The 23,788-nt window shown below is 36.9% G+C and overlaps 1 long non-coding RNA gene across 1 annotated transcript in view; it reads right to left on the bottom strand.

Annotated features, from left to right (window-relative positions):
- Positions 1-3,037: 3,037 nt before the first annotated feature.
- Positions 3,038-23,788, bottom strand: part of LOC131248816 (uncharacterized) — a 49,242-nt gene continuing 28,491 nt past the window's right edge. The window contains exon 4 of the long non-coding RNA XR_009172469.1: positions 3,038-3,283. This is a non-coding gene — a long non-coding RNA (uncharacterized LOC131248816). The remainder of the gene's footprint in view (positions 3,284-23,788) is intronic.

Below are 23,788 nucleotides of genomic sequence, written 5' to 3'. Positions count from 1 at the left end.
TATTGTCTTTTCGATTACGCAGCGAGATTCCGTCACTGGCCAGGAGCCCGGACTAGTAGACTTTTACAAAGGGACTCACTGTCGGCAGGCGATAGGATCTTGGGTACATCCTAGAGCCAGTGAGATTTGGGTAAAGATCCTTACATTGTAAAATTTATTTACATTAAATTATAATAATGTCATTTATTATGAAAATTCATATGTTTTCATTACAGGAGGAGATGAACACCTTACGCAGTCAGCTCACTCCCGATGGCACTCAGTGGAGTGAGCCAGAGATCCTGAGTCAGGTGCTTGGCATATGTGCGTGGGTTTGGCCATGGTGCCAAGCTCATGCCACCCGCTAGAGCTGCCTCCAGCTGATCCATCGTCATTGGCGACAGCGCCGTACGCCGAGCTAATACTGCAGAGAGAGAGGTTCATCAGCTACGGGTCGTCGTCGATGACATCAAAGATCAGCTGGATAGACAGAGGGAGGAGTAGGCGAGGCAGAGGGAGGAGCAGGAGAGGAGGATGGAGGAGGAGCTGGCGAGGCAGAGGGAGGAGCAGGAGAGGAGGATGGACGATCAGCTGGTAAGGCAGAGGGAGGAGCAAGAGAGGAGGATGGAGGAGATGCGGTGGAGCATGAGCGACGGATGATGGAGATGTTTCAGGTTATCGCTGCACGCTTATCCACTGATGCCCCAACGCCTCCGCCTTCATCTGTGTGATTTTTTTATACATTTGTTTATTATGTTAAGTTTTGAATGAATGTGATGCGCATTAGATTATTTGTGTTTAGATGAATGTAGTTTATGTTTGGGTATGGATTAATTTAATTAGATGGATGTGAATGTGAATATGATGAAATATATATATAATAGGTGTATATCAGGATGAATATGATGAAATATATTGTTAACAGGTGTATATCAGGAATTTTGAGCAGAATTTTAAGAGGTATATTTTTTTTTAAAAGACTTTTAGCAACGAAAATTTTCGTAGCTAAAAGTATTGTAAAGTATTTTTAGCAGCGAAAATATTCACCACTAAAAAGGCTTGTAAAGTTTTTTAGCGACGAAAATTTTCGTTGCTAAAGGTGTAATGAATTTTTGGCAGCGAAAACCTTCGCTGCTAAAGGTCATGTTAAGGTTTTTTACTGACGAAAATTATCGTTGCTAGAAAGGAACGAATTTTTAACAGTGAAAATTTTCACTGCTAAAAGTCTTGTATAGTTTTTTTTGCAACGAAAACTACTTTTAGCAGCGAAAATTTTCGCTGCTAAAAGTCTTGTATAGTTTTTTTTTGCGACGAAAATATTCGTCGTTAAAAACGGAACTACTTTTAGCAGTGAAAATTTTCGCTGCTAAAAGTCTTGTACAGTTTTTTTTGCAACGAAAATTATCGTCGCTAGAAAGGAACGAATTTTTAGCAGCGAAACTTTTCGCTGCTAAAAGGCTTGCATAGTTTTTTTTGCGACGAAAATATTCGTCCCTAAAAACCGAACTATTTTTAGCAGCGAAAATTTTCGCTGCTAAAAGTCTTGTACAGTTTTTTTTTTTTGCAACGAAAATTTGCGCCACTGAAAGTAATGAATTTTTAGCAGCGAAAATTTTTGTTGCTAAAAAAGTCTTTATATGTTTTTTGCGACGAAAATATTTGTCGCTAAAAACTGAATAATACTTTTAGCAGCGAAAATTTTCGCTGCTAAAAGTCTTGTACAGTTTTTGTGGCGACGAAAAATTTCGTCGCTAAAAGTAACGAATTTTTAGCAGCGAAAATTTTCGCTGCTAAAAGTCTTGTATAGTTTTTTTAGCGACGAAAATTTTCGTCGCTAAAAGCCTTGCTTTAGCGACGATTTCAATTTTTTGCCGTTAAAATCCATGCATGTTGGTCTTTTAGCGACGAAGTTGGCGACAAAAATTTTCGTCGCTAAATGTTTTTAGCTATGAAAATCTGACTTTTAGCAACGAAAATTGTCGTTGCTAAAAGTGGTATTTTTTGTAGTGCATCTTCTTACAAGGTGTGTTTTCGACAATGTTGGTGTCTTTCCAACAATGACATCCCTCCATTTCAAATTCAAAAGATGCTCCCTTTACCAAGAGGCATCACCATTCACACCCACAATCACCAAAGCCACAACCATTTTTTCCCAAGATAAAATTTATTTTCTTCTTATTTTGAAAAAATCCAACAGTTCTATCTCCAATTTTTATGCCATGGTGTATACATATGGTGGCAGTCCAATCATCATAAATGTGTGACATATGCATGGTATGGGATGATAAAAATCCTGAAAACTTTGGATGCAAGAGGATATTCGTTACACCTAAGTTACAAAACTACATATCCCATATTGCCCTTGGAAACTTTTATCTAGTTTCAAGAACACAAATCACGTTGCTCAACTTAAAACCAGTGTTGTGTGCCCTGCAAATTCAATGCGTTGATCATAATCGTTAATTTATGATCTTATCCATAAATCATGATAAACATGAATCCTATGTGGACATGTCATTCATGCCATAATTAATATGGCAGTATATCTTAATCACACATGTACATAGTTTAAAGGAGAGGGATTCCTCATTAGTAAAGTTAATTTGATAATTTTATTGATTTAACAAAAGCCCTCACTTGTATTTAATTCAATCTCATCTTGGGTCAATTGTGATAGATGCACTACAAGAAAATGGACTTTTACCGGCAATCAGAAGCGCCGATAAAAGCCCAAGAAAGCGCTGGTAAAAGGGTGTGTCGAAAAATCTTTTGTCGACACCTACCAGCATTTACTGGTGCTTCTCTGAGCACCGATAATGGGGTATACTTTTCCGGCACCCATTCTCATTTCACTGACACTTCTGGTGGCCGCTAGTACTTCTGAAGAAGTGCCAGCAAAATTCTATCCAAGCACCGGTAAAAGTATTCCAAAGCACGGTTTCTAACGCCGATAAAAGTCTTCTGAATAGTTGTATAGATTTGAGAGGCCCCAGCGTAGGTCAGTAAATTTTGATATATATATATATATATATATATATATATATATAATTCAATTGAAACCTCTATTTTTTAAAATATTTGAAACATAAAAAATGTTGCAATACAATTAAAATTGAATATTAAACAAAAAATATATTACTTCGCAATAATAAAATATAATATTTACAACAAGTTGAAAATGGTCTTAAATTAAAAAAAAAAAAAATAAATAAAAAAATCCTCCATCTGGTCCACTCCTAGCATGAGTGGTGTTAAAAGGTTGAAGTCCATGTAAGCCTAAATTTAGGCGCAATTGATTAAAATCCTGTACACAAGGAAAAAAAAAAGTCAAAAAGTAGCATTGCACAAAAATAGAATAAATGAATTAAAAAATAAGTCATTAATTTCAAGGTTGAAATAGTATAATAGAGCTATCAATGGATAGATGCATCAAATGCGTCTAAGTCAAATTAGGACCGTCCAAGCTCTCTAGCTATGCCGTAAGTGATACAGGCTTTATCTGGACTAAACTATCTCTACTATTGATATTCATATGGGCTGCAATCAAAAGGTTATCTAGGTAGTTGGGCAGTTTAATCAAAAGGAGTTGCCACAGTCCATAGATTGCCTACGGGTCCATGTGGCCTTAAGTTCTTAAGAGTTACATAAGTTTTGGATAAAGCTTGGGATGGAAATAGTAATTTAAAGATGATGTTAAGGGGATAACTTTTGGAGATTTTGTTTTCTTTATGAAGATATATACACAAAGATGTATAGAATAGAAGTGGATAATGTGTTGAGTGATCTGAACTTTATTACACACATTGCACTACCAAAAAATCGAGCAAAGGCTACAGACTTTGAAAGTTTTTGGCTACGGATTAAATCTGTAGAAATTATACTGCAGATTTAATCCATAGCTAAAACCTAATTGATTTGTAGCTAAAACCTACATCCTCACCAGAACCTTATTAGATATTAATGATGCTTAAGGGGCTCCATAGGGCCCATTAGAATATATGTGTTTGATCTAGGCCGCCCATCAATTCTTAAATATAATTTCAGCGGATGAGCCCAAAAATTATGTAGATTAAAGTTCTAAGTGGACAACACCATAAGAAATAATAAAATTTAAATTTCTATTGTTAATATGTTATGTGGTCTTCTTACAGATTTGATCTGACTCATTGTTTGCATCAACCCTTAAAATAATACTTTAAAATTAATGGACGGAGTGGATAAATAACATACATCATGGTGGCCGCCACGGTTCTAAAACCCACGGTCTTAAAGGGCCGTCCGTCACGCGCCCCTCCTCCAAAATAAAATTTTTGTCCACCCTTTTTTCCCACGTGCATACCTCCCAAAACACACCTGTTCTTAGTCGACCTTTCCTTTGCCCTCTCTCAATCTCCCAGGCTCCCTCATCCTCTCTCTCTCTCTCTCTCTCTCTCTCTCTCTCTCTCGCACTTAGCCTCTCCCTTTCCCTCACCCTCTCTCGATCTCCTGCTCTCCCTCACCCTCTCTCTCTCTCTCTCTCTCTCATTTTTCCTTGAAAATCAATATATATAATAGAGAAATCTCGGTGTCATGAAATCAATGCTACTCTACAGTCCAGTCCAAAGATTTTTTGAAGAAATAATGCAGTTTTGTTGATGTTTTCTCAGGTAAGTCTTCAAAATCTCAGTAATTTTTTGTATGTGTTTCATTGAATTTTAAATTTTAGTGTTTTCAAATTTCATGTTAGGATAACTCACTTTGGAGCGATTTTATTGCGAGCTGTGAACAGATTTCAATTATTGGAGAATTTGAAGGATTTCTTAGAAGGTATGGCGTTCTGCTTGCAATTTCTAATGAATGAAGCATATATTTATTTTGATTTATTCCACTTCTGCAGTTCTCTCATTTATCGATTAAGGAATTGTTTCATATTGTAATTGATATCATTTGAGCTTTTGAAGGTTTTTTAAGGAATCTGATCGTTTTATGATTATGATTTTGTACTTTTTGTGTGTCCTGGTAAATCTTGATGATCTTGCTGTAAATATCGTCTCTTTTTTCAATTGATTTTTTTGTGTTCTGTATCCTCACTTATTGATTGTTGAGGCATATGAGATTTTATTAGTATCATTATTAAACACGAAGGTTTTGAGTGCTTCCTTGTCTTTTTCGTAGTTCTTTGAATGAGAATCAAAATTCTGAGTGGAGACTTGTGTTCCTGTTTTCCTAAATTTCCATGGTATTTTATTTTATGATTGATAAATTTGGTTTCTAAAAACAAACAAATAAATAAAGGGCCCGATTTCTGTTTGAGGGACATGACTCTTGAGTCAGACATCTGAAATTGTATGCATGGGACATGTGGACGGGATCTAGATTGTTCGTCAGGCTGGCCAACAATGGGTGATCCATAGCTCATAAATCACACTAATGATTGATCCAACAATCTTGACTGTCTGATGGGTAGCCTACTAGATAGGCACTAAAAGAAACAAAGAAAGGTAAATATAAGTAAAGGTCCAGATTTAGTGGATAACTTTTTTGTTCAGATGGTTAGGATTGTCTACTGTATGGCATGCCTAATGAATAGTCTGGACTTCCTGATAACCCCATTGTAAGACATTCACTCCCTTAATGTGGATTGGATCTTAGTTTCTTATTTTCTACTAAAACTGTGAGATTTCCCTTATCAGACCACAATTAAACAATACGATCAAGTTGATGTTGTAGGTTTCTTCAAGGCCCTTATACGGATCAAGGAACTGTCTCTAAAATTAGAGAGGCTATCAGAGAATAGAAGGAAATCACCGTTCAGCTGATCAATTGCACAAAGAGTGGTAAGTTGCTAATGTCAGTACTTCCATGTATGATGTCACTATACCATGTCAGTTCCATCATTTATTGCATTAGATATGCCATGCCTTTGAAATTAATGGACAATTGATGATCCGACTCAACTTACAGGTGTGGCCCCTAGAGAGTGAATTAGCCTCATTTTCGAGAAGGGTAATCTTCATGGGGGGCCTACTGTTTTCATGTAATGGATGTCCTACGCAAGTGACATGCTAGTGGAAAGATGGTATGGCACCACAAGTTGCAGTAGGTGATAAGTTCTGTTACCATTTTCTGTTGTAGAATAATTAGGTCTGTTTTGTATAATATCGTATATTTCATAGTACATGCTAACATAGCATGCAGATGGGATGTAGATGAAACCAACATATTCAACGAATCATTGTAGATGCATTGTTGATTTTGTCAGCGCAACATAGATCAGGACTATCTAAAACTCAAATCTACACTTGGAGTTTCCTGTTTATATGAACGACAAACTGCCATTCCTGTTTTGAGTCATCGTAGATCAAGTTGATCAGCCTTTCTGTTAGGAACTAGATCATTCAGTTTTGGACTAGAACAGACTGTCAAGGCATCTGGTCCTGGTCATTCAAGGTTTCAGACTAGTATGACAATTATGGAGTTCCAACTCACCATGAAACCACCAAGGAATGCTAAGTGAACTCTTGCAAGTAAACTTTTACGGCAGTCGCCTCTTGCACATGGCATCTTGGCACCCACATGAGCAATATTCATGCTGATCATTAGGTGGCTCCCATAGTGTAGATTCCTGGCCCAAAAATAGGCCAGTTTATTCATTAGGTGGGCCACGACGTTAAAAAAAGAAGTAATGAGCATTTGAAACAAAATTAACCCATAGTCCATATTCAACATACAAGTGTGGCCTATCTGAAGAGTGCAGTCACATGAGTTTTGGGACAAGATATTGATGGTGTTCTGCACCTGATGAATATCATGGATCTTGCACATGTGTTATTCCCATATGTATATAGGACAACAGGACAAACTATAATAAGCATATAAGGGCAAGCATTCATGTGCTAACCTAGAGAGTGAATCAGCCTCACTTTCGAGAAGGGTGATCTTCATGGTGGGCCTACTGTTGTCACGTAATAGATGTCCTACACAAGTGACATGCTAGCGAAAAGATGGTATGGCACCACAAGTTGCAGCAGGTGATAAGTGTTGTGCAGCACGCCAACAATGTTAGTGAACCGAGATCCAATCTCCAGTCTCACCTACTAACAATAAATAAGAAGAAATATAATCTAAAAGTAGAATCAAAGCATACCAACAAACCACAAGACAAAATATATGTGGAAAAACCCCAAGTAAAAAACCACGGGTGCAAACTTCCACTATGAAGAAAAATCGAGATTACAATCAATATATTAACTTTCTTGATGCTTCCCTGCACAGAGAAAACCCTGAGACTTACTTAGAAAACCTTTTTTCATACCCTAGAATAATCCTAGGACCCTTATTTATAGTTTAGGCAACTTAACTTCCTCACTCTTGCAAAACCGGCTCAAATTTACGCAGTCCGCATCAAATCCACAAACGAATCTGCGTAACCTCAACTAGTCGAGCAGGCTCCTTGACAGGTTGAGTGGACCGTCGACTAGTCGAACACCTCAGACACCAAAAATTATAGCTTGCTAGACTTTGAGTCGAGTGAACCCTCGACTGGTCAAGTGGGCCACTCAACCGGTTGAGCAGCCCACTCGACTGGTCGAGCAGCCCTGTCTAGATGTGGCTCCATATATTAACAGCTCCCACTTTGAGACACATCGCTATAATCCTTCATCTTCTACATTCGGAGTGCACCACCTCCCCGTCTTCAAGCCTGAAGACCAATCAAAGCTGAACAGAGCTTTAGCTTCTCCCGTGTGACTGCCTTGGTGCATATCCGCAGGATTCTCACTTGTATGGATCTTCTCCAAAGCAATCGATCCATCTTTGAGTAACGAACATATGAAGTGATATCTAATGTCAATACGCTTGGTCCTTGAATAAAATGTTGAATTCTTAGTTAAGTGTATTGCACTCTAACTGTCACTTTATAGCTTGCAATCTGCTTGCTTCTTTACTAGCTCTTCCATGAAACCTTGCATCCACACCATCTCCTTGCATGCTTCTATAGCTACAACATATTCTGCTTCCGTTGTACTGATAGATACTATCTTCTGTAACTGAGAGACTCAACTGACTGTAGTACTACCCAGAGTAAATACATAACCTGTATGCTTCTTCTACTGTCGATATCTCCTGTCAAATCTGAATCAACGTAGCCTTGTAGCTTGATTTCCGATCCTCCATAATACAACCCTACATCCGCAGTACATACCAAGTATCTAAGGATCCACTTCACAGCTTCCCAATGTTCCTTCCTGGAGTTGTTCATGAACCTGCTAACAACTCCCACTGCTTGAGCAATATCTGGCCTCATGCTCACCATAACATACATGAGACTCTTAATAGTTGACATGTATGAGACTTTAGCCATGTAGTCTCGTTCCTCCTGCGTCTTCACACCTTGTTCCTTAGAAAGCTTGAAGTGGTTGGCTAATGGAGTGCTAACCGATTTAGCACCTCCCATACTGAATCGATCAAGTACCTTTGCTATGTACTTTGTTTGTAACAAAACCAGTTTCTTATTTTCTCTTTCACACTTTATCCTCATGCCTAGGATTTGTTTTGCATCTCTAAAATCCTTCATGGCAAATTCTCTAGACAGTTGTCTTTTGAGATCTGAGATGTCCTTCATGCTTGATCCGGCCACAAGCATATCATCAACGTACAGAAGAAAGATGATGTACGACGTATCAAACTTCTTCAAATAGCAATAGTGGCTTGCTTGACATTTCCTAAAACCATTTCCTGACATGAAACTATCGAACTTCTTGTACCACTGACTCTTCTTTAGTCTACACACATTCTTCTCCTTTCTTGGTGTCACGTATCTTATCGGATGATGCATGTATATCTCTTCTTCAAGGTCCCCATGAAGAAAGACTGTCTTAACATCTAGCTGCTCTAGATGAAAGTCCTCTGTAGCCACTATACTCAAGACCATATGAATCGTAGACATTTTCACCACTGGTGAAAATATTTTAGGGAAGTCGATACCTGCCTTTTGTTGGAACCCTTTCATAACCAATCTAGCCTTGTACCATTTCAAACCATCGTGTTCCTCCTTCAGTCTGTAAACCCACTTGTTATGAAGAGCTTTCTTACCATTAGGTAGAGTGACTAGCTCCCATGTACGATTGGATTCAAGAGAATCCATCTTATCATCCATGGCCTGCTCTCACTTAACCCGTGTATCTGACTGTAATGCCTCTTCAAAACACTCTGGTTCCCATTATTTGTCAGCAGTAGATAATGTAAGGAGGGTGAGTATCTGACCGTAGGTCTCCTCTCCCGAGTAGACCTCCTCACAATCGATGTCTGCGGCTCTGCCTCATAATGCTCTTATGCATGGTCATCCTGTGGCAATGTAACACCTGTGTCCAGTAACTCTTCCTACTCTACGAATTCTTTCTCCTCGGCCTTATTTTGCTATACACTATCCTTATGTATCACTTTTTTTATTAAAGACTACATCCTTGCTTCTGATGATTTTTTAGTTTTCTATATCCCAAAAATGGTAGCCAAAATCATGTTGCCCGTAGCCTCTAAACATGAACTTCCTGAACTTTGCATCCATCCTATTTCTGTGCTCTGCATCAATGTGAACATATGAAGTGCAACCAAACACTTTAAGATGTGCAAGGTTCACTTCTTTTCCAGTCCATGTTTCTTCTAGTAGCCCATCATCCAATGGTGCTGAGGGACTTCTATTGATGAGATATGTGGCAGTATTCATAGCATCTACCTAAAATATCTTGGGCAACACTGCATGTAACCTCATGCTCCTAGCGCGCTCAAGAATAGTCATGTTAATGCGATCAGCCACACCGTTCTGTTGCGGTGTCCTTGGAATCATTTTCCGATATTTGATTCCATTTGTTGCACGATACTCCTAAAACCTCTTATCATAGTATTCTCCCTCATTATCTGATCTGAGACATTTTATTATTTTACCTGTCTCATTTTCACCATTACTTTTCACTTCTTAAATACATCAAATACATCATATTTATGCTTTAAGAAATCGACCCACAGTTTTTTACTAGCATTATCAATAAAAGAAACGAAATAACGTCAGCCACCGATAGATGATACCTGTGCTGGTCCCCACACATCAGTGTGCACAAGCTTCAATAGATGTGTCTTTGGAGCCTGTCTTGCTTTCTTTTAACTTACCCTCTTTTGTTTACCATACACGTAGTCCTCATAGAATTCCAAGCCAATAGACTTCAGCCCTGATAACATCCCTTTTGACAATAGCACTTTCATCCCTTTCTCACTCATATGTCTCAACCTCTGATGCCATAACTACCCATTCACTACAGTTGATGCGACTATGAGTGAACTATATGATCTTGAAGTCACATATAAAGTACCTTTCTTCTTGCCTCGAGATATCGCCAAGGCACCTTTTGTGATCTTCCAAGAATCACTAGTGAATGTCATCACATATCCGGTATTGTCCAACTGCCCAAACTCGGTACATGTCTGACATCTTTCAATTTCAAAGTCATTCCATCTTTCTGATTTATATGAACGTTTCCCTTTTCAACAATACTGCACGACTCATCATCACCCAGGTAGACTCTCCCGAAGTCACCTGATATATAATCACGTAAAACTTCCTTACACGAAGTGGCATGAAATGAAGTACCTAAGTCTATGACCCAAGACTCATTCCTCGCATAAAGAGACAAGATCAATGCCTCTGTATTACTCTCCTCAGATAGATTCACTGAATCCTTCCCACCTTGAGAGCTTCCTTCTTGTTTCTTAAGCACCCTGTAATCGCGTTTCATGTGCCCCTTCTTCTCGCAATGCCAACACCCATCTTTGTCTTTCGGTCCCTTGGACTTCTTCCTTGACTTAGAACGTCTGTGTTTATTGCCTCCTTTGTTCAGCGATCTTTCTCATCTTTCAACGTTTAGATCATTCCCTAAATCCCCTAAAACTCCCGATGCCTTTCTTCTGGATTCTTTGGTGAGAATTAGACTTGCCACATTATCGAATTTAAGCTTTGTTGATTCTGAAGAATTGCTCACAACAATCATCAAACCATCCCAACTATCTGGTAAACTAGACAAGATCAATAATGCCCTGACATCATCTTCAAAAATAATGCCAACGGATTTCAATTGGCTCGTGACTGTATTGAACTCGTTTAGATGTTCAGTCACGCTCCCACCATCTGACATCTTCATGTTGAATAATTGTTTCATAAGATGAACGTTCTTGGATGCTGAGGGTTTCTTATACATCGTAGCTAGGGCTTTCAGTAATTCTTTTATGGTCTTCACCTAGGATATATTGAAGGCGACACTCTTAAATAAAGATCGTCGGAGCATTCCTAAAGCCCTCCGATCCAATAAATACCATTCATCATCTGTCATCTTCTCTGGTTTCTTCTCTTTTCCTTCTACATGAATATAGAAGTCTTTTTGATATAGATAATCCTCCATCTGCATCTTCCAGAAAGCAAAGTTTGAACCATCAAACTTCTCAATTCTAGTCTTCCCTTCTTCCGTCATTGCTCCCACTAGAACTAAACCAATAGCTTTGATACCAGTTGTTGTGCAACACACCAACAACACTAGTGAACCGAGATCCAATCTCCATTCTCACCCACAGACGATAAACAAGAAGAAATATAATTTAGAAGTAGAATCAAAACATACCAACAAACCACAAGATAGAATATACGTGGAAAAACCCTAGCAAGGGTAAAAAACCACGGGTGCAAACTTCCACTATGAAGAAAAACCGAGATTACAATCAATATACTAACCTTCTTAATGCTTCTATGCACAGAGAAAACCCTTATCCTTGCTTAGAAAACCCTTTTTCATACCCTATAATAACCCTAGGACCCCTATTTATAGTTTATGCAACTTCCCTTCCACACTCTTGCAAAATCGGCTCGAATTTATGCAGTCCGCATCAAATCCGCAAACAAATCTGCGTAACCTCCACTGGTCGAGTAGCCTCCTTGACTGGTCAAGCGAACCCTCGACCGGTCGAGCATGGGCCTCAACTGGACGAGCACATCAGATACCAAAATTACAGCTCACTGGACTTTGAGTAGAGTGAACCCTCGACCAATCGAGCAGCCCACTCGACTGGTTGAGCGGCCCTGTCCAGATATGGCTCTACATCTCAATAATAGTTCTCCAAACCAAAATATATTTCCTTGATTTATTATCATTTTTTACCATCATGCTTATCATTGATTTATAGCATAATGATAATTGGTTAATATCAAATGATGGTTGATCGCATCATTTTGTCTTTTGTTGTGCTTTTCTTTTGCCTTTTGGGCTTTAACAATATTCAGTTCTTTCGAAAAAACAAAAAAAAAATGAAATGATGTATATACCTCATTTTTATGCTCATGTAAATAATTTATGTCAAATGTTTCAAATTTTTGTTTTAAATGTCAAACTGCTTATGAGTGCTTCTGTAAGTGCTATGGTTTGTATCCTTCTTTGGTTGTCAAATTTTTGTGGTGCCAAAAACACAATCTGTGTCTTGTGTAACATGTTGTGTTTTATGTTCAAGATACTGCATCACTTTGCTTCAAGTCAAGAACGAAGAACTAGTTCAATCCATGCTAGTATATACTACATCAAAAGAAGCGATATTGTTCAAAGACTCAATGTATACAATTCAAGACGAAGTGTAATTCAAGCTTTAGAAGATCTCAAGTTCAATGTTACATCAAGTATAGAGATCTCAAGCTTTATAATCTTAAAAGGTCAGCTATCATCTGAAGAACTGAAGTCTCAATGTTCATACCTCACTTCCAAGGTATGATTGACCTTAGGGTAGGTCATTCTGGATACATAATTCAAATTGAGTCTATTTACATGTAATTGGTCTGTTCTAAGACTAGTCCTGAATCCTGTTCGACTAGTCCTAGCACTGGCTCGACCAGTTTAAGAAATTTTAGAACCAGTCCTAAGTTGTTGCAATTTTTTAGAATTTTTTGGTTGAGCTACGACCAGTCCTGGAGACTGTTCGACCAGTCGTAGGAACAGTGTTAACTCCAACCTGGACTAGTCGTGGAGATACGGCTCAAACTATAGCAACCATTATTGGTGTCTCACGACCAGTCTTAGGGTGTTCACGACCAGTCGTGGGAGGCACACGACTGGTCGTGGACTACCTTTGACCAGTTGTGGAACAGTCTGATCCGATTGCGCTTGAAATTTTAAAAATTTGTTTCATCTATGACCAGTCGTGTAGTACTCAGGACCAGTCGTCGACACGATTTCTGCAACTATAAATAAATGACGAATTTCAGAGTTTGATAATTCAATTCAAGTAAAATCAATGCATCACTCTGAGACAAGTTTGTGTTCATTTTTAAGCTACATTGTGGTTATTTAATATTCTCTTTTCTTAGCTTTATTAATTTGATTTTGTTTCTACATTTCAATCTGAATTGAAAAGAGGAATTGTTGTATTCCTTCTTCTTGGAATCAAAATCAACTATAGCTAGCCCATCTGGTTTAATTTAAAATCAATTAGAACTTAGAACCATATCAAAGTGAGTATTGGACATTGAACTTCTACATTCGAACTTCTACTCCGATTGGTTCTTCCGGGCTGCTTCAAACAAAAGGAGAAATCCAGGTATTCTACATTATTGCAAGTTACATTCTTTTTGGTTTCTTTTGGGATTCGCCAGAAAAATCTCATTATGTTAGTTATCTGAGGAGAGCCAAAAAACTCAGAAAGAGGGGTTTTTGAATTGTGTAAGCCTATTGAAAGACACAATTGTGAAGGTTTTAGGTGAACCTGTGAAACCTATTTTGATAGTGAATGTTGATATCCCCTATGTGAGGATATTAGGAGTGGAGTAGCAAGCTGTGTGGCTGTTTTATAATAGTTGGTGAACACACAGGCGAACCACTATAACTCTTTATGTTTTATGGATGTGTGATTTATTTTTCCTATCTTTTATCATTCAAATTTGTGGAATGTATGTGTGGATGTGAATGTTGTAATATTTACATTTCAAGCATAGTGGGGAATGTTATAATAATTTATATTTAAATTCTTGCAATTTATTTCAATTCATTGCTATTTATTCATTCCTTTTCAGTTTGAGTTTTTGATACAAAGAATGTTCTAGAAATAAGGTTGTCCTGCCATAAACCCTTGGTTTTTATGGAATAAGGTTGTCCTTAGAACAACATGTGTATCAACCTCTCAATACTTGTTTATTGAGGTAGCTTTTCATTTAAGCATTGTGAATTGATTTCCTTTATTTGGCTATCTTATTATTAAATTCCACTGTAATTATTTTAAATTTAGCATAGTCCTATTCAACCCCCCCCCCCCCCCCACCCCCCACACACACACCCCTCTAAGATATATAGCTTGGCCTTTTCAAGTGGTATTAGAGCCTAATAGCTTGTTTTTAATTCTTTACTCTTGGATTCATTTCCTGTGCTAACAATCTAAGCTATATATAAGATATCAAATTTTGATAGCCTTTCAGTCATTAGGCCTCCACCATTTGACGGCTCCAACTATGCCTATTGGAAAGCTAGGATGAGGATTTTCCTCAAATCAATAGATGAGAGTGTGTGGCAAGCCACAGTGACTGAATGGACCCCTCCTACCATGGAAGTAACTGGTGTTGATGGTTCAAAATCAATAAAAATTTCACCGTATTTCTTATGGACCACTCTTCAGAAAAATGAGAGTAGTGTCAATGCAAAAGCACTAAATGCAATCACTTGTGCACTATCACCGGATGAATTCAAAAGAATTATATCCTGTGATATTGCAAAGCAAGCTTGGGATCTTTTAGAAATGACACACGAGGGTACAACAATTGTCAAGAAATCTAAAGTCTAAATCCTCACAACCAAATTTGAGGAAATACATATGGAAGAAAATGAAATGTTTATGGACTTTTATACAAGATTAAATGACATTGTAAACTCTATGTGGGGTCTTGGTGATAAAATTCCAGAAAGTAAAGTGTGTGCAAAGATACTATGCTCACTTCCTGAATGGTTCAATTCTAAGGTAACCGCGATCCAGGAACTTCGTGATACAGACAATATGAGGGTAGAAGAACTATTTGGGTCTTTACAAACCTATGAATTAAATTTTAAAGCTCCTAAAGGCAAATCTATCGCTCTTAAATCTTCTAAATGTATTTCTTAAGAAAATTCTGAAGACGATATGTCACTTTTAGCAAAAAAGTTTTACAAGATTTTCAAAAGTAAAAAGAGGGTTGATTTTCAAAAATCAAATGATAAGAAAAGATCTAAAACTAAAACCTAGAAATCGTTAAAAGATAGTCAATGATATAACTGCCAATAATATGGGCATTTAGCAAACAAGTGTCCTAAAAAGGATAAACCCAAAAGGAAGGGTATGTTGGCTACTTGGGATGAATACTCTGATTCTGAAGCCTCTTCTGAATCAGAAGATTCTGAAATCGAGTCGGGCAATGAAGTTAAAGCTCTTATGACTCTAGCCAAATTCACTTTTTCAGATAACAATGATTCAACAAGTGAAGAAAATCTGAATAGTGATTGTGAAAATGAAGATGATCTTCAAGATGCTTACAATGCCTTATACAAGGAAAGTTGTAAAATTGCTGTCAAACTTAAACTTCAAAAAGAAAAATTTTCGAAGCTTAAAGAAAATTTTGAGTCTCTTGTTTTAGAAAAATCTCATATTTTAGATTATTTTGAAAAGTCTGAATGTGATTTAGAATTTAAAACCTCCCTGGTTGAAAAACTTAAATCTGAAAATGATAAACTTAAGCTTGAAAACTCTTCTCTTTTGAGTTTAAAGGATACATGGAGGTATGCCCAAGGAGATCCAAAGTTTGAAAAACTTCTATCCGGATCTAGAAAATGTAGCGACAGATCTGGGTTGGGCTATGATAAGAATATACCTTCTAAACAGAAGAATACCCCTCCGAAGTTTGTAAGAGGAGAAACCTTTAACTCAAAAGGGAAAAGTACTTATCAAAGTTTTTCTAAAAAGGCTAGAACTTTTTAAAAACCTAAAAGCAACATATCAACTACAAAACTCAAAACCAAAACCCTTTAGCTGAAAAAATAGTTGATTTACTTAAGGAGCTCTTAAAATCTAACTCAGTGGGTCACTCATACATCAATTACAAATACAAGAAGACTAACTATACTCCAAAACCCAAAACAGTTATGAAATGGTTCTTAAGGTTACTTGCTTGGTTGCCCACACTGCTTTCAAAGCTACAAGCGATTCAAAGTGGTACCATGATAGTGGGTGCTCCAGGCATATGACAGGCGACAAGGCTTTATTCACCGATCTTAAAGATATGATTGATGGGTAGTCACATTTGGTGATGGTAGCAACTACAAGATTATTGGCCAAGGTACGGTTCAACTCTATAACCTTCCCTTATTTAAGAATATTTTATATGTTGAGGGGCTAAAACAAAACCTGTTAAGCATATCTCAAATATGCGATAGCAATCATAGCGTGAACTTTTCTAATCAAGGTTGTGAAATTTTAAACAAAAAGGGTTCTGTAATATTAATTGGTCGCAAGACTTCTGAAAACTGCTATATTGTAAGCGATGGTAGCTCATCTAATCAATCATGCTACATTGTCCATACCGATGAAACAAAATTATGGCATAACGTCTTGGACATGTACATTACCGTAATTTATATAGATTGAGCAAGAGAGAACTAATAAGAGGTCTACCTAAATTACAAAAAGTAGAAAAAATATGTGGTGAATGCCAAATTGGCAAACAAACAAGGAGCTCTCACAAAAAGGTGAACTCCAATGCCACATCAAGACTACTCGAGCTTCTCTATATGGATCTTATAAGACCAACCAGGATGGAGAGTCAAGGTGGCAAAAAATACATACTGGTAATCGTGGATGATTATACCCGATTCACTTAGGTAGCTTTTTTAAGAGATAAATCAGAAACCCTTGATGAAGTAAAAAAAGTTCTCAAACGAATCCAAACTGAAAAAGGTTTCAAGTTTGTAAGATCTGTAGTGATCATGGATCTGAGTTCGAGAATAGTAGTTTTGAGAAATTCTGTAGTGATCAGGGAATATCGCATGAATTCTCTACGCCCAAAACACCACAACAAAATGGAATTATGGAGAAGAAAAATAGAGTGCTTCAAGAAATGGGAAATGTAATGTTAAATAGTATGAAGCTCCCTAAAAACCTTTGGGCTGAAGCCGTAAATACTGCTTATTATATAATTAACCGAGTTTACACAAGTAAGTCAAATAAAAAAAACTGCTTATGAAATGGGGTTTGATAAGAAGTCTACTATTAAATATTTTCAAGTTTTTGGTAGCAAGTATTATATTTTACGTGACCGTGAAAATCTAGGAAAGTTTGACACTAAAAGTGAAGGGATCTTTTTAAGATATTCTTTAAACAGTCGCGCATATCACGTACTGAACAGGAGGATTGGTGTGATTCAAGAATCTATTAATGTGATTATAGACGATCACTTGAATACACCTGCCCCAAGTTCAGATAATGATGAAGTTCTTTTAATCGACAAACCAGATACTTCATCAAATCAAACTAATACTGAACAAAGGACTGTTAAAGATTATCCAACTACTCAAATTCTTGGAAACCCTCTCACTGGTATGCACACTCGTAGACAACTAGAAGATATGTGTAATTACGTGTGCTTTACATCCCAGATAGAACCGGCTAACGTAAAAGAAGCACTTACTGACGAGAACTGGATAGTAGCTATGCAAGAAGAACTTAACCAATTTGTGAGAAAGGGTGTTTGGTATCTTGTTCCTAGACCCAAAGATAAACATATTATAGGAACTAAATGGATTTTCAAAAATAAGTCTAATGAACTTGGTAATATAATTCGAAACAAGGTTAGACTGGTTGTACAAGGGTACACTCAAATTGAGGGTATTAATTATGATGAAACCTTTTCCCCAGTAGCTCGTCTTAAATCAATCAAACTATTCATATCCATTGCTTTCTATAGAAAATTCAAAATTTATCAAATGGATGTGAAGAGTGCCTTCTTAAATGGTGATTTACATGAAGAAGTGTATGTTGAACAACCAATGAGTTTTGAAGACTCTAAGAACATTGATCATGTGTATCGCCTTGAAAAGGCTCTCTACGGTTTAAAACAAGCTCCCAGGGTGTGGTACGAAAAATTGACTAAGTTTTTACTAAGTCATAAATTTCAAATGGGAAGTGTAGATAAGACTCTTTTTGTTAAAAAACATAACGATGATATCTTAATGGTTCAGATCTATGTTGATGATATTATTTATGGATCTACTTGTACTAACATGACTGTTGAGTTTACAGATTTAATGAAATCTAAGTTTGAAATGAGCATGGTTGAGGAATTAAACTATTTCCTAGGGTTGCAAGTAAAACAACAACCTGATGGCATTTTCATTTCTCAAACCAAATATGCTCTAAACTTAATCAAAAAATTTAGATTTGAGAATGGTAAGAATTTTGATACTCCTATGAGTACAACTTTAAGACTCTCAAAGGACTCTACAGGTAAATGTGTGAATCCTAAATTATATCGTAGTTGATTGAGAGTATACTTTATCTAACTACAAGTAGACCTGATATTGCTTTTAGTGTTGGTATTTGTGCTAGATATCAATCTGATCCTAAAAAGTCATATCTAACTGCTGTTAAGTGGATTATTTGATATGTTGCAAGTATTGTTAATTTGGGTCTCTGGTATCCATATGATACTAGTGTTCAATTGGCTAGGTACTTTGATGCTGATTGGGCTAGGAATATCGATGACAAAAAATCAACCAGTGGTGGTTGTTTTTATATTGGAAATTGTTTGGTTTCTTGGTTTAGCAAGAAGCAAAGTTCTATATCGCTCTCAACTGCTGAGGCTGAATACAATCCAGCAGGAAATGCATGTACTCAACTTGTTTGGATGAAACGTATGTTAAGCGATTATGGAATTGCACAGGAATCATGATATTATATTGTGATAATTTCAGTGCAATAAATATTTCTAAAAATCCAATGCAGCATTCATGTACCAAGCACATTGACATTAGGTATCATTACATTCGTGAATTAATGGAAGAAAAACTAATTTCTTTAGAATACATTCCTATTGAGACTCAACTTGCTGACATTTCACTAAGCCGCTCGACAAAAGCAGGTTTAATAAATTAAAATGTGATCTTGGTATGTGCAATCTAAATTGAATATTCATGCATATGTGTATCGTAATGTAAATATATTTGATAATTTATTAGTTTAAATTTTAAATTTTTATGAAAAATGCATATTTATATTAGTACACGACCAGTCGAAGACGTGCTCGACCGGTCGTGATAGACCGGTCGTGAACGGGCCAAGACCGGTCGTGGAGCGCTCTGATCTCTTTTGTTTGGGGAAAAATATTTTTTTCTTCATTTCTTCCTTCTTCTCTAATGGGTGTGGCCCGACTAGTCGTACCTAACTACTTCATTCTTCAAGGTAAGTGCATCATTTCAGTTTTCCTTATAGATTTATGCTCTATTCACTCCATTTTCTTCCTTGGAGTGGTTGATTTCAAGTTCTCTTGATGATTTCAGGGTTTTCTACTCTCAAATCTGATTTTTGTAAACACCACTCTATCCTTTTTGCATCTTCTAGATTCTTTGAGTTTCTTCATGCAAATGGATGCTAGAGGGAAAAAGAAAACATCCCGTGGTCCCTCATCCTCTAGATCAACTCCCATCTCTCGGCGCCATCTTCGATCACCAAAAGATGATCCCTCATATGTGCGGGATTTGCGTATGTGCAATGTTATTGTTGAACATCCTGTTGATCTTGAGCATATTGCTCCTTTTGATATCCTTCCACTCCTCCAAGCTGTAGGATGGGCTAGCATATTACATTGGGGTGGGCCTACATACCAATCTATTGCTCAGGCCATGTTTGTATGCTTCTCTAAATTTTCAGCTGAAAATTTAACATTTAAAATTGATGCCAGAGAAGGTCCATTTGATGTAGACCGTCATCTCATATCTGGCCTTATGGACATACCTATCAATGATGAGGGTATTCCTATTCATACTTTAACTAAAAAATCCTCAGAATTAGAAAAACGCATGCTCACTAGAGATCTCTGCAATATGGATGTGCAATGGATACATAAAGGGAATGCTCTCCCCTCAAAGTATTTGTTACCCAAATACAGGGTTCTCCATAGAATTTTTATTTCAAACCTGTATCCTTGTTCAAGTAACAAAACTAAACTGACTGCGTTTATGATTTGGATTTTGAATTCTATTATCTCTGGTACTAAAATCTATCTGCCTTCTTTGATATGTCATTTCATCATTCAGTTTCGTCTCCATCCAGGTCATAGTGATATTCCGTTTGCTTATCTTATAACTATGTTAGCCATTAACACAAGTTGTTATGCCTGTTAGAGAGGCTCCTATCCATCATCTTATTTTTAACAATTCTAATATAAACAAGATGAAAATGGAATTAGCTCCTGGCCAAGTGGGTGTTGGTGTTGGTGGAACTGAAGCTAGAAATGCAGATGAGGCTGATGATCTTCCTCTTGATGATGTTAATATGGATGATATCTTTGATGAGCTTGAATCTGATTCTACTAATAATCCGGATTACGTGCCATCTGATTTTGATGCTCGTCTTCGTGTTCTTAAGGAGAAGGTTGAAAATATGAATGTTGCCCATGATCTACGGTTTAAATATATGCGCAAGTATCCTAGGCGCTTAAACAAGGGCCTTCATCGACTTGATCCTACTATTCCTACTCCTTCATCTGGATCTGATTAAGTATTTTATCCTTTGGTCTGTATTAACTTTAATACTATTTTACCTTGTGTTGGTATGTGAACTTTATTTGGTTTGCTAACGTTGGTTTAAACTGGTTAATGGTTTGTGGACTTTTAACTTGATTATATCTTGAGTAGTTCATCTCTTTATTACTCTTCTGTTTCTTATTCTATTCCATTTATGTGCTTCCTTTGTCATATTGTGACAAAAAGGGGGAGAAGATTTAGTTTGGACTGTTTGGAATGGATATGGGATAGTAACATTAGTTTTCTGGATATATATATATATATATATATATATATATATGTGCTACTCAGGGGGAGTAAATAAGGGGTGCTTAATTGTTTGTGTTAATTAATGACAACTGGTGCATGATTCTTTAACCAGGCTGCAATTGGTTTTCTTATATAACTAGTGCATAATTCATTGTTGAGCATGTTGTGCTTCTCTTATTTTTATTGAAGTCTGTTTTGTCACAAATTTGACAAAGAGGGAGATTGTAAGTGCTATGGTTTGTATCCTCCTTTGGTTGTCAAATTTTTGTGGTGCCAAAAACACAATCTGTGTCTTGTGTAACATGTTGTGTTATATGTTCAAGACACTGCATCACTTTGCTTCAAGCCAAGAACGAAGAACTACTTCAATCCATGCTAGTATATGCTACATCAAAAGAAGCGATCTTGTTCAAAGACTCAATGTATACAATTCAAGATGAAGTGTAATTCAAGCTCTAGAAAATCTCAAGTTCAATGCTACATCAAGTATAGAGATCTCAAGCTTTACAATCTTCAAAGGTCAACTATCATCTGAAGAATTGAAGTCTCAATGTTCATACCTCACTTCCAAGGTATGACTGACCTTAGATTGACCTTAGGGTAGGTCATTCTGGATACATAATTCAAATTGAATCTATTTACATGTAATTAGTCTGTTCTAAGACTAGTCCTGAACCCTTTTCGACTAGTCCTAGCACTGGCTCAACCAATCCAAGAAATTTTAGGACCAGTCCTAAGTTGTTGCAATTTTTTAAAATTTTTTGGTTGAGCTACGACTAGTCCTAAAGACTATTCGTCCGGTCGTAAGAACAATGTCGACTCCAACATGAACCAGTCGTGGAGATACGACTCAAACTACAGCAACCATTTTTGGTGTCTCACGACCGATCTTAGGGTGTTCACGACCAATCGTGGGAGGCACACGACCGGTCGTGGACTACCTTCGACCAGTCGTGGAATGGTCTGATCCAATCGCGCTTAAAATTTCAAAAATCTATTTCATCTACAACCAATTGTGGAGTACTCAGGACCAATAGTAGACACAATTTCTACAACTATAAATAGACAACGAATTTCAGAGTTTGATAATTCAATTTAAGTAAAATCAATGCATCACTCTCAGATAAGTTTGTGCTCATTTTTAAGGTACATTGTGCTTATTAATATTCTCTTTTGTTAGCTTTATTAATTTGATTTTGTTTCTACATTCCAATCTGAATTGAAAAGAGGAATTGTTGTATTTCTTCTTCTTGGAATCAAAATCAAATATAGCTAGCCCATCTAGTTTAATTTAAAAACAATTAGAACTTAGAACCATATCAAAGTGAGTATTGGACATTGAACTTCTACTCGGATTGGTTCTTCCGGGTTGCTTCACAGATAAGGAGAAATTCAGGTATTTTACAATATTGTAATTTACATTCTTTTTGGTTTCTTTTGGGATTCGCCAGAAAAATCTCATTGTTTTGGTTATCCGAGGAGAGCCAGAAAACTCAGAAAGAGGGGTTTTTGAATTGTGTAAGCCCATTGATAGACTGTGGAGGTTTTAGGTGAACCTGTGAAACCTATTTTGATAGTGAACATTGATATCCCCTGTGTGAGGATATTAGGAGTGGAGTAGCAAGCTGTGTGGCTGTTTTATAACAGTTGGTGAACACACAGGCGAACCATTATAACTCTTTGTGTTTTGTGGATGTGTGATTTATTTTTCCTATCTTTTATCATTTAAATTTATGGAATGTATGTGTGGATGTAAATGTTGTACTATTTACATTTCAAGCATAGTGGGGAATGTTGTAATAATTTAAATTTAAATTCTTGTAATTTATTTCAATTCCTTGCTATTTATTCATTCCTTTTCTGTTTGAGTTTTTGATACAAAGAACGTTTTAGAAATAAGGTTGTCCTGCCATAAACCCTTAGTTTTTATGGTGTAAGTTTATCATTAGAACAGCATTTGTATCAACCTCTCAATATTTGTTTATTGAGGTAGCTTTTCATTTTAGCATTGTGAATTGATTTCCTTTATTTAGCTATCTTATTATTAAATTCCGCTGTAATTATTTTAAATTTGGCATAGTACTATTCACCCCCCCCCCCTTTAGGACATATAGCTTGGCCTTTCAGCTTCACTGAAAAATGCATATTCAGAGGTTTGCATGGGACCTTTGTGCAGATCTGTCATGTTGTCATTCTGTAACTGTAACGCCCTGAAATTCGGGGGTCGAGCATAACTCAGCTCCCGAGTTCCAAAACATCACTTATGCAATATAATTAATGAGAGAAGTATGTTGACTGTATTAGTGCATAAAACATGGAATAGATTAAGCCAAAACATAGATATGATTCAGGGACAAGTGAATAAAGTAAGCGGAAGACTTATAGGAAAATGTGTACAAGTGTAAATCCCTAAACTACATATACAAGCCAGATCGTAGGAAAGTGTTATGTAACAAAATTTGAGTATAAATTACATCATTTCAGTTCCAAAAATATAATCCCAGAGATCCCGCGCAACAGACCGAGGCTCGCTAGAACCCGTCTGAAAACTGCATATAGGAGAAGGCAGCCTCGTCGTCATCCAGCTCCCGCTCTGCCTCAGAAGTCGCATCCACATCTGCAACATCAGAGCCTAAGACAGAGTCCGGTGGGTGTGTAACACCGCCCCAGAAACGTGGGAGTGAGTGATCAACTTAGTGGAACAATAAGGCACTGGTTAACATGATATCAGTTCAATCAAACAGTAA

This window comes from Magnolia sinica, chromosome 6, assembly GCF_029962835.1.
Source record: "Magnolia sinica isolate HGM2019 chromosome 6, MsV1, whole genome shotgun sequence".
Lineage (NCBI taxonomy): Eukaryota > Viridiplantae > Streptophyta > Magnoliopsida > Magnoliales > Magnoliaceae > Magnolia > Magnolia sinica.
Note: the sequence above shows the minus strand (reverse complement) of the source record. Positions and strands in the feature narration are given on the sequence as shown.